We start from the raw sequence: 12,268 nt of genomic DNA, 5'->3' as shown, positions 1-12,268 counted from the left end.
ATGTTGAAGGATGTTGACTTTTCTAACCACTCTGTTTTTTTAACAACTAAAAGAGTACCCTTAAGGTTCCATCTTTCTCATCTAAGAATTACTTTAATTTCACTTTCTTTTGGAGAATCTCTTGTCATTTCTCTTTCACCTCTTTGGCAGATTTGATGCTCTCTTTCACAGTCCTTAAAGCCACTGACTCAGCAATAGATTAATTTTATCTTTTCCTCCTCTTTCTTTAACCTAACTTTTTTCCCTTTATGTTGGTCCCCATATATTCATTATAGAATGACATTGATGAACTGAATCTTGTATTTTAAAACAGAATTATATATTTTTTGCAAACCTTGTGAAAGCTTCTGATTGAGATTCCTCAGACAAAATTATCAGTGATTCTAAGTTGAAGCTGTAACCAACTGTAACCAATTACTCTAGCTTGATGATGCATATGAATGCAACCATAAAAAACATACACCTGTGTATTGCCTGATGTTATTCAAAGCATTTCACGATATCCTGGAAAAGACTGTTATTGAAGTGTATCATGTTGATGAAACCCACAGTTGGTTTGATCATTCGAAATCAGAATGAATCTCTTTGTTATCATGCCAATTGTGGTGAAAACACTGCTACAGCTAACTTTCTACAAAATAATGCTAAGACTAGGGTAGCTGTCAACAGGATAAGGTGTGGGGTTTCAGAATATCAGCGAAGGAAAAAAAAGATACAAAAGGAAAAGAAAAGATATAGTTATTTCTCTAATTTTTTCTGATTTTCAGTTCTAATGAAAATAATTACAATTTTAGATCTTTGAACATTGGTACAGCATTCTTTTTGCCTGAAACATTACTCAGTAAAGCAAGAGGCTTCAGATTCCACACTATTTCATATCACAGCTGCATGTAGAATGCATACTGGATGTCATTTTTCTTAGGCACTAACTTCTCACTCATTCTGTAGGGAATGAAATGTCCCCTTCACAGGTAGAAAATATCAAAGTCAGAGAGGTATACTGCATACATCTTCTAAATGATCAATAGCTTGGTGATATTAGTCTTTAAATATTACTTTTTAAAGTACAAGATTTCCTTCCTAAGCCTGTTCTGTTTTTCATGCTCCTGTGTTTATATCAAAATAGCTATAAAATATATTAAAGGCTATTTCAGAATAGATAGGATTTTTGCTTTCCTACCCCCATCTTTTTAGGCTTTCTGCCTGACATCACTGAGTGCACAAGAGTAGCAAGTAGTTTGCTTCAGTCCTCTTACTGAAGTACTGTGGGAGCAACTGTTTTCAGACAATTTTTTCTAAAGCATGAAGATGAGAAGAGCATGAGCTGGAGTCATGAGGTTGCATTGTGGATTCAGAAGAGCTTACTTCAGTACCTGGGAAAAAACCAAAATATTTAAAATGGCCAAACAAAAGTCTTTCACAGAGTTAATGTTAATGGTCCTTGAGCAACCTTAGTGTTGATAGGAAAAGCAGTGATTGTGGCTCAGAGCTAAATATATACATATATTTTTGTATTAAAAATACATCTATGTAATTGTAAGGTTGTATTTCTAGAGTCAAAAGCAAAAGAATAACTAGATTTGTGATTTTATAGTTATTATTAGGGTGCATGATCATAGATTGCTTATTGTAACGTAAATTGCTTTCATACTTAGAAAATGTTGAAATATCTTCCATTTCTGTGAGAGCACCTCATGTGGCTTTGTCTATCCTTAGGTTTTTTTAGAATTAGTTGTATGCTAGGAAAGCAAGGAACTATATCTTAGACATTTCTACCAAGATTAAGGCTCACCATACAATCTAATTTTGTTTTGTCTCTGGGAAATGGCAAGATAAGACATCAAAGAGATAATGCAGCCTTAAAAATCATACCCAGATTTTGTGGAAACTACCTCATTACCTCCCAGTTGTAGCAGGATCAGACGCATATCTTCCTGTTGGGGAGCTTGTGCCATGAGGAGTGGCTGTCCTACAAGAAACTGCTGAGTGAGCTGGGCTTGTTTTTCCCTGGAGAAAGGGAGGCTCAGTGGAGACCTTATCACTCTACAACTACTTGAAAGGAGGTTGTAGCAAGGTGGGGGTTGGTCTCTTCTCCTAGGCAGCTAGTGACAGGTAAAATGGGCCCAGGCAGTGCCAGGGAAAGATCTGGCTGGATATCTGGAGGAATTTGTTCATGGAAGGGCTGCTAAACACTGAAATTGACTACCCAGGAAGGTAGTGGAATTACGATCCCTGGAAGTGTTCAAGAAATGACTGAACATGGCATTTGAACTTAGTCTAGTTGGCAAGGTGGTGATCAGTCAAAGGTTGGACTCGGTGATCTCAGAGGTCTTTTCTAACCTAAATGGTTTTGTGATTCTTTGTGAGTCTGTGATCTGTACTCCTGGTCCTGTTACAGTGGTAGTCAATGGCAATTCTTTCACTGACTTTAGGATAGAACTGAATGTTCTTGCAACAGCTAATTACCAGAGAGATTAAATAATGTGTGTCTATGACTCCCACAGCTGTCTCATTAGTGTCTCTAACTGAGTAGAGGAGCATGCAGTACTGCCTGCAGTATAGGCTTCTTCCTTAACTATGAACAGAGGGCTGTCAGTTCTAAAACGTTATTTCTCTGCTACTTTACAGAGCATGTTTGGGGGAGAGTCTTTGTTTTTCCAGTTTAGTTATACCTAAAATTATGTCTCCTCTGCCACATAATTTAGCTTCTTGGCTGTCGGCTTTCTGATAGCCTACTTTGGATAAATTTTCATTTACTCTCAGGTTCTCTTTTCAGGTAATTTTTTTCTTTCAAAAGAAAACCTTATGAGGTTTTTTTTTTTGTTAGTTGGTTGGCAGGTTTTGTTTCTTGTTATTTTCTGAAGATACTTTACTCAAGGGAAATCTTCCATTACACAATAGCATTGTATTTATTTTCTTGTACCCTATATAGTCATCTATATAGTTGTCCTAAAAACTTCTCACAAACTGCCAGGAATTGCACAACATGTAATTCATGACATGACATTATTTTCATTTCATAAGAATCATAATTCTGGTCAATGCCAGTGCAACATCACTTTATTATTATTTTGAAATAAAAAGTACAGAAAATAGGATTAGGATTTAAGTATCACCACATAGAAGTTTCCTCAGTGAAATATGAATGCATCAATTTGGTAAAAGGGTATGTGCCAAAAGGGTATGACTGCACAACCCCTCCTAGTCTGGGGCCACACCATTCTTCCTGGATTGATTGTTTTTAAGGATATGGAGAGCATTAATGGCAAGATCTTTAAAAGAGAATCTGCTCAGTGAGTAGAAGATAGCCCCTATATGATTAAGTCCATTGCCTTGGTTTTCTTCACTCTCACAGGTGACTTCCCTCTATAACAATTTATTCTGTGAATCATTTATCAGAAAAAGTGTCATGAGATAAAGGGTGACTCAATTTCTGCTTTACAGGCACTTTTAAAGATGATATGTATGATACATAACCTTACAGATGAAGTATGAATAGTTTCTGGAGTCCTATTCCTCAGTTTTTGCCACTCATTTGAATCCATATTCACAAACTTCTTCAGAACTCTTTAATTTTCTATGTTTATTTTAGGATGGAAACTCTCAGTCATTTAAATGGTATTAAACTTAGCAGGAAAGAAGCTGCTCTACACTGATAGCATTTTGTGGTTTGTGCCAGTGGATCACAAAATGTTTTATAAACAAATAGAATACTAACAGTTTAATACCCTACAGGAATCACTTTACTCAGCATTGAGTAAAGAGTAAGAGATGTAAAATACCGTCTAATAATTACTTCAAGTAGATTTACCATAAGTATACAAATTTTGACTGTCAGGATGTAATTTATTATGGCATTTGTGCCCATAAAAGTAGGCATAACATCATTACTCAGCTTGACGCTTAGTCCTAAAGACAGATCAGATAATCATGTCATGTGAATATTTGCATAGTTCATTTGAAATAAGATACTACAAGCAGTCCTCTGCCACCTTATGCCATTCATGCAATATTTTTGGAAGTGTGGTATCCTTTTTTACACATCTCCCATATGAGTTTGGAACCAAAATATAAATCTTGACTCTCCAATAGACTATACAAACCATCTTACTCCCAAAGATGCTTTCCCCAATCCTGCCCCTTCATTTAGTATAATTTGCCTGAAAACTGTGAAATTATGTACTTGAAATTTTCATTTAACACTGGTAGAAAGAAAAAGCATAATTAACTTCATTAATTTTCTTGAAACCAGAGACAATGAAGTAGGGAAACACCTACATTACAGAATAATATGTGAGAACATACCGGACCTGTTAATCTTAGAAATGATTTCATCATGTGAGTTCAGGTTAGGAGTAGGCAGATTTGTTCCCCTCCTGGTCTTCATATCCAGATTAAATTTCAAAGAAAATTAACTGCATACCCAGAGTAGGTGTACCCAAATGCACACGTCAATAGGAATGATCAAGATACCAGGATATGAGGATATATGGAGAGTATACTGTCTCTGCAGCTGGTCTGTAGTCCAAGTGTCCATTCTGCAAGCAGAGTTTTCGGGATAATCCTCTGTCTTGTAATTTAGGTGACGTTATTTAAACAGTCAGGTAATTGTTGTTCCTGGCAGATAGTTAAAATTTCCCGTCTGGCATGAAAAGTATAAAAAGAAAAAAAATCTTCCCTTTTAAGTTAAATATGAATTTTTAATAACCTTCCATACCTAGCAATTAATGTAACCATTTGTATTGATTGAAAATGCTGTATCTTTTTTGTAGAACGCAGACCACTTGTTTTCCAAGATCGTGGGTACAGTTTTTGTCCCATTTTTGGGTACCGTACCAAATTCAGACAGGCAGAGTTTTTATTAGAGAACTTGTCAGAGCAATTGTAAAGAGAAAAATTGTAGGGACGTGTTCAAAATTAGTGAACAGTAGCCAAAAAAGAGAACTTTAGGAAACAATTTATACGACTGTAATTGTGCGGCTGCGGAAAACAAAGCTGAATGTAGGTTGTTTGATTTGTTTTCCAGTCTGAAACCAAGCATTTGGGAATAGATGAGGAATGGATTAATGCAGCTTTTCTCCAGTTTGTGAGCAATAGGTTATTATTTAAAATGTAAAAGCTAAATTTCATTAGACTGAAGCAATATTTGTGTATACTGGATTTGGGAACTTAACTATAATGTAGTGTTTTAAGAAAAATAGTTTTCCTTTTTGAGTAATTTTCTATTGAAAAAAATCACCAAAATGATATGTAAAGAGGATGTGTTTTTTTTCTTTCCCAAATAGCATATCTGTCTGGATTACTTTTTTGGGCCCTCTAGTAGTCAAGTGTTTTGCAGCTGGTGCACTTGAAGTAATTAAGTGATGAGAATTCATCTTACCAAAAGAAAAATGAAGCCAATTAAGAGAATAAAAAGTTAATTTTAAGTGTCATCCTCCACACAGTCAAATACTAATGTTTTGTAGTGCAGAACCACTAAAAATTGAAAGAGATGCATGGAAATATAATTATATCAGCTAAAATTATTTTAAAGAGCTTAAAGAGCTATTTCTGCCTTATATATCTTTTAAAAATAAGGGGGTTTTTTATTCAATATCAGAATATTATCTTTTTTTGTGAATACGTCTTACTCTGTGCAAAAACAAGTAACAAAGCCTGAATTCCTACAATCTCTAATAAAAGAAGTATTCTTATGTTGCAGTATACATGACAAAAGATTTAATCCTGAGACATTTTTACCAGGAAGTTCAGTGATTGAACATGTAACAGAAAACATTTCTTGAGCAACCAGAATTGGAATCCATCATGAAAAGATTAAAAAGTAAATAGGTTTTCCAGAAAGAACGTACAATAACATGGTATGAACAGTTAAGAAAAGTTTATTTAATATTCTTCACTAATGAAATTTCTATGCTTGAAAAGTATCCAGCAAATCTGTTTAATTCTTTCAATAAGAGTTAACAAAAATAGTAATGTGATGTTGGGGAAAGTTCATAGGCTCTGGATTGGATTAATGAGCTGAACTTTTTGATCTAACTGTTCATGTCATTAAGAGAGCAGAGACCAGGGCAGTGCAATGTACTTATTGCAGGGATGTATACAAAACTAATATATTTAAACATTGTTTTTGCATATGCCTTGAGAGATTTTGTGTGTCGGCTACTCAGCTGACACTTTAAACCTGTTCTGCTATGTGCGGGGTCGGTTCTAGGGCAGAACTGCCCATTCTTGTTTTCAGAACCACCAGAGATAAGACTTGAAATATATACATATAATTTAATCCTACACATTTCCTCTTAATTAGACCCTTTGCAGGTAAATTAGGTTCCTGGTGTTTTTCTCTAATTCATTGGTTGACTATGCAAAAAATGTGAGCATACTGAACATGGAAATGTGCTCCTTTTGGCAAACAAAAAGGCCTCACAACATCTGGTAGTAGGTCTGTGTCCCAGTTTTGTACAGAGTTTCTTGGTGGCTTTGGACAAATGTCTGTCTAGAATACTCTTTCTCTCTCAATGTGCATGTTCTTGATCTTAAAGAAAGGTGCAAAGTTCTATAATCAAAGTTCTAAAAAGGTACTAAATTCATAAAATCATTTGCTGCCTGATGGCTTTGTGAATTCCCTGTCAGGGTCCCGAAGGTATTCCCTGGTCTACCTGTTCCTGCCCAGCCAGGACTCCCCTCACATGGCCTGAGGTCAAGGATCCCCAGTCAGTCCCCCAGGGCCCTCAACCCCTGCTGATCCACATCCTGGCATGGCCTCAGCACATCCACATTTCCAGGGAAATACCTGAATCCTGGGGCTGGGGTTACCCCAGTGCCCACATCTGCTTGCTCCTGGGTTGGATGGTGGTATTCACCATGAGGTCCCAGTGCGTGGTCCACAGGAAGCACCAATCCTCACTGAGCCTGGATCCTGCTGCTCGGTTATACAGAGGACACAAAAATAAAATTCTGAACATATTACTGAGCTGTCTGCAAAATTTAAATAAAATTTCCAGGATATTACTGAGCTGCTTGGAAAATTTAAATTATAATCCTAGATGCTAATTATGTTATTTTTTTTGTCAACTTCATGGAGCAGTTAAAAAAATATTCACCTTGGAATGTGTTTGATAAAATATGCATTCCTGAAATTTCATGTTTGGGTGTTCTATTTTTGTATTGAGTTTTCATTGTTGCTTATTTGATATTAAAGAGATAAAAGTACTATCTAACATGAGTTCAAAGAATGTGTTCCACATACTAAATAGAATTATGTATTTTTCACCAAAAACATATTTGAATTGTTGTTGATTAAGGTGTTCACTTTCTTCTCAAGCCTGAAGCATAATAGGTTGAATCAAATAGCTCTAAGCAGCAACAAATATCAGAATTTGAGAAGTAACAGGTTGTTTAAACTATGTAATTACAGTATACTGTCAAAAATGTTCAAGTGATTCTTGACCACTACTTATTACATTAAATAATGGATTAAAATAAAAATATGTAAAATAATAATTAATTGACATTAATTTTCACATTTTCTTTCCAAAAGTTTGAGTTTGGATTTTGGGGTTTGTTTTGGTTTTTTTGCGGGGAGGAAGGTGGGGATGTGGATTTGGTAGTTTTTTCACTTTAGCTTTTGAACAGGAAAGATTTTCAAATTATTGTGTAAGTATACACAAAAAATATTTAGTCATAAATGCTGTGCATAGAAAAAAACCACCACTTTTTACTGTTCTAAATATTCAAATGCACGGAGTTGCACTACTGTTTCCAGATATCATTGTATCGTAATGATAGGCCATGCCATAGGTGGTCAGGTTTCAAGTGTATTATGGGAACGACTCCATTTAAGGCATGATGGAGACCATTTTTGTTTTGTTTTGTGTGTTTGTTGTGTTATTGTTTTTGCTGTGTTTTTTCTTTAAATTCTTCTTTGATTTTGCATTTTTTTCTTTATGGTAACTGTTCTAGCCAATTCTGTCTCTCTTCTTGCCATCACATATGTTATTGCAAGGCACTTTGCTTCTGTATTTAGCAGTACTACTGATGCAATTAGCCATGTTCTTAGTAGGACTTATATAAATGCAAAGAGCTTTTCTGTTAAAGAGGATAACATGAAGCTCTCCCTCAATCATCTGAGTCTAGACAAGTGGCTTCCAATTAAATAGGTAAATGGCTAGTGCCTTCAGCTTCTTTTAATGTGAGTCACTGTTGATAGCTGTAACACTCCTTTAAATGAGACCCTTTCAAGACTGGACCACAACTGGGAGATATAGATGTTATTATGGCCATTAGTCATGTTTTGAAACAGGCTTTCTCCTAAAAATGCCATATAAATCAACAGATCATTGTAAAATAAAGTGGAATTTGTCTTAAATTTAGATCAGGTCATTTTTTCTAAGACATATTCTTGAAATCCTCCTCTATCTTCCCCCCTTCACTATTTCTACATTTATAGGTCTTTGATATTGATTAATAGGTGTCTTGGTCTCATCACAAAAAATATTTTCAAGGAGAGAGAAGGGGAGAGATGAATTAATCTTTATCACATTTAATTAACCTCAGCTTAAACAATGTTAGTCAGCGCTTTCCCTCATGTACTTACGCTTTGAAAGCTCTGTTTACAGTAGTATTTCTTCACAATCAATGGCATGACAGAAAAGTCATACATTGAGAAAACATGTTTAAATTGTTATAATTTCAGTCATTCTTTGGGCATTAGTCCATTCCTTGGGCATTGTTGTGATGGTGATAGTAATAAGAACACTTGCACCTTATGGGTATTTTTTGTCTCCTTATGCACTTGGAAGTTGGATGCTTGGAAATTTTAATTTTCAAACTTTATATTCAGAAGAACTGACAGAAAAAACACTCAAATTATTACTGTACAGTATCCAAGACATTATCAAATAATTCTAATTTTGAGATACCCTTTTATATGCCAAAACCAGGTTCAGTGGGCCATGAAAAGAAGTAGTGAGACCTTGAACACAACTAATTGTTCTACTGTTTGGTACTGATTAATCAGAATAATAATTAAAAAAATATTCTTAGCCAAAATTTTAGTGTAAAATAAAATCTCCTTAGCCTCCCAGCTTGCCTCTAAATGCACATTATTTTAACTTTGCATTTCATATATTAACAAATATCTGGGACTCTATGCAATGTAACTAATTGAAGTTAAGGCAGATAGACAATATCTGAAGTGATTGTGGCTTTATATAACATACAGCATACATTTGAGCTATCCATGATGAAAAGGAGACATAGAAAAACTAAAAAGATATTGACTTAATGACTCTTTCAAATCTTTGCTATATCAGACTTAACTTCAGACAAAAAGTAAAATGGTAGAGAAAATCTTTGCATTTCATTGGCATTAGAAAAAACCAAACAAACAAGCCAAAAAAACCCCCATCCCCACCACCCCCAAAACAGAATCCAAACGTCTCCTTAAAAGTGAACAATCCAGTTCAGAGAGAGATATGTCCACCAACACTAGCTAAATGTGGATTCCACTTGGCACACACTTAGGTACTCTCCACACATAGCTATCCTTTTTTAATGTAACTGTCTTGTACCTAAAACTCTGTTGGGTGCTTCTCTCCCTCTGATTTTATCACAGAAAGGAAAGATAAAAATTGGGTGTGTGTCAAGACTTTTCTTCTGAATACAAGATAGAATTAACCAAATAGATTTGCAGTGTCTGAAATTTTACCCTATTACAGTTTCAGCTATGCAATTTCCTTGAAAAACTGCTCTGACAGCTTTATGAGTAATTATCATTGAACCTCCAGTGTTTTCTTGAAAATGGAATTTTTGATTACATTTTTCTTCTAAGAAACATTGAAATCAGCAAACTTTGTGTTTGACTGTATTATGCATTATGGAAAAAGTGATAAACTCATGTGCAGTAGAAAACGTGTAATTACCATTACTGTTAAGATACTAATTTGACTTTTCTAAGCTACAAAGACAAAATTAATTTTAATGTTGGATACTGACTCACATGTATTCTTCTTACATTTTCAATGGAGAATTGTTCTACTTCTTCTTTGCAGTATGTTGAATAACAGAATAGAATAATAGAATTCAATTAAGATCAATATGACAATTTTTCCAGATGAATGCATTTGAAAAATTATATCCATTGAATATTAGAGCCACTAAGATTTCTTTCTAAGCAAGCTAGGTGATATTAGTGAGGAAGGTGTCTTTTCGCCTGGATGGTTTCTTTAGATGGCAGATTGAGTTAAAAGAGACACTATGTTAAGAATTCTTATATATTTTGAAATCTTATACTTCCTACTCAGTGAAATTCATACAGCCAACACACAGAAAAATCTATAATTTCTAAAATATATATCATCAAACAATCCAATTGACCAAACAATGTCATTAGTGAAGAGTTTACACGCTGGGATTTTAAGCAAGTGAATATTCTTTCATGCTGTGAAAACAGTGTAGGTAAATATTATGTGTATACTCTCTTCTGAAGAATGAGGGCTACCGTTATTTTAAGTAACAAGATATATATTTGCCTCATTGTCTTCTTTTAAGTTGAATCAATCTTCAAAAATATTTCCTGGAAGATCTCAGTTCAAGTTTTTTGTCTGGTTGTTTGTTTGTTTGTTTGTTACATTAAGAATGTCCCAACAGCAATTACTGTACATGGAGATAAATGGATTCCGTGACTGTCACTGTGGCATTTATTAATATACTAAATGATAAAACCACATGACCCGGTTGGTTGAGGGTTCAAACAACCAAATCCCCTTATTGGAAGCAAACAACACCTTTTATTTTATTGATCCCCACACCCGTGAGAAATCATAAGTTCAGGTTCACAAACTCTGAGTAAAAATCTCCACGTGCTGCACCCCATCTTGGTACTGCAGCACCTGGGAGCAGGCACTGCACGTCATTTGATACTTTGCAATGCTGCTGGTGAGCAGCAAGTGCTGCTGCTTCCACTCCAAGGTCTCTCCCTGCTGTTAAAAAGTATTCATGTTTCTTTCCAAGTTCTCTCTTTTGAAGTTGAATCCTTTGTTTCAAAGGACTCAAATCCCTAGCTACTTTTTAATGTGATTGATGGTCATAATTTTTTTTCACATGATGAGGGCAAGCACCTTCACAAAAAACTTTGGAAGTCCCATTGACACGCACTGTGTATATTTACATTTCTTCCTTACATCTGTTGTTATTCAGGCCACAGGTGAGCCCTGAGGGCACTGCACAACAGTCTAAATGAATAAACCAGTTAGAGAGTAATAAAATGTGACATTTTAAGAGCAGAACACTATAAAGGGATGGTTCAAAAAATTCAGCCATTCAGAAACAGTTCTGTGAGTTTTTCATTACAGTTTTTTGTTGTATAACTTCTCGTTATGTACAGGGTATGGTTTACTCCCACTTTCCATGACTCAGTTTTGCCTGTGTCATACTCTTCCATTGCTAGCTGAACTGTATGCTAGCTTCCACAACAGATGTCCTATTTTTCATTGTTATCTGTACCATTTCTTTACATCAGAACAAACAGGATGTAAAGCCTCATTAAATCAGAAACATAGTAATTTTCAGCATTTTGCTGTCAGTGCACACGATGTAATTGGTTACAGGCGAAAATTAGTAAGACATCAAGCCCAAGTTATCTACAGCTTAATGCAGTTGATTCCTCAAAGATGTATGAGGAATCCTGCATCTTATTTTGTAAAAAATATTTATATATATAAAAAAAAGTGAAGTGGAAGAAGAAAACCTCAAATTTTTCAGTGTAATCGATATCTTCCCAGATTTTTATACTTTAAGACAGGGAAATGAGGGAGAAAAGAAACAGACGGAAAACCCACAATGAGCTAATTTTTGAAGTCAGAATTACATGTGCTGTAGTACTTTTGATTCCAGTTCCAGCTGGGAGAGAAACAAATGGGAGAGTGTCCAAAGGATCTGGAGAAAGCATAGATGTTGCTAGAAAGGGAAAGTTCACAAGAGTGGTATTTAACAAAATGGTTATGGAGAGAAAGAACAATGAAAGAGCCAGATCTTCTGGGAAATTGTTGTGAATGAAATCTGGCATTAGAAGATGCCCAATGTGATGTTGTAAATACACCCATTTCCACAAAAGAGAAACAAAATTCCTCACACAATTGGAAAGAAGAAATCTATGACATTATGTTCCCTCACAGAAAACAAGGCATATGGTTATCTAGAGCATTATGCAGCTCTGCTTTTAATGACTGGCTGCCAGAATTAACAAAGCTTTTCCTGAAATGCTGAGATT

At 35.1% G+C, this 12,268-nt stretch overlaps 1 long non-coding RNA gene across 1 annotated transcript; it reads right to left on the bottom strand.

Moving 5' to 3' along the window:
• Positions 1-469: 469 nt before the first annotated feature.
• LOC116792842 lies at positions 470-7,342 on the bottom strand. The gene is made up of 3 exons (XR_004359282.1): positions 6,861-7,342; positions 6,503-6,509; positions 470-614 (listed from the first exon to the last, which is right to left on the bottom strand). It is a non-coding gene; the product is annotated as an uncharacterized LOC116792842 (long non-coding RNA).
• Between the last annotated feature and the right edge of the window lie 4,926 nt (positions 7,343-12,268).

This window comes from Chiroxiphia lanceolata, chromosome 1 (assembly GCF_009829145.1).
Source record: "Chiroxiphia lanceolata isolate bChiLan1 chromosome 1, bChiLan1.pri, whole genome shotgun sequence".
In the NCBI taxonomy this organism is placed as follows: Eukaryota; Metazoa; Chordata; class Aves; order Passeriformes; family Pipridae; genus Chiroxiphia; species Chiroxiphia lanceolata.
The sequence above is the reverse complement of the archived record's forward strand: the minus strand, read 5'-3'. Positions and strand labels throughout refer to the sequence as shown.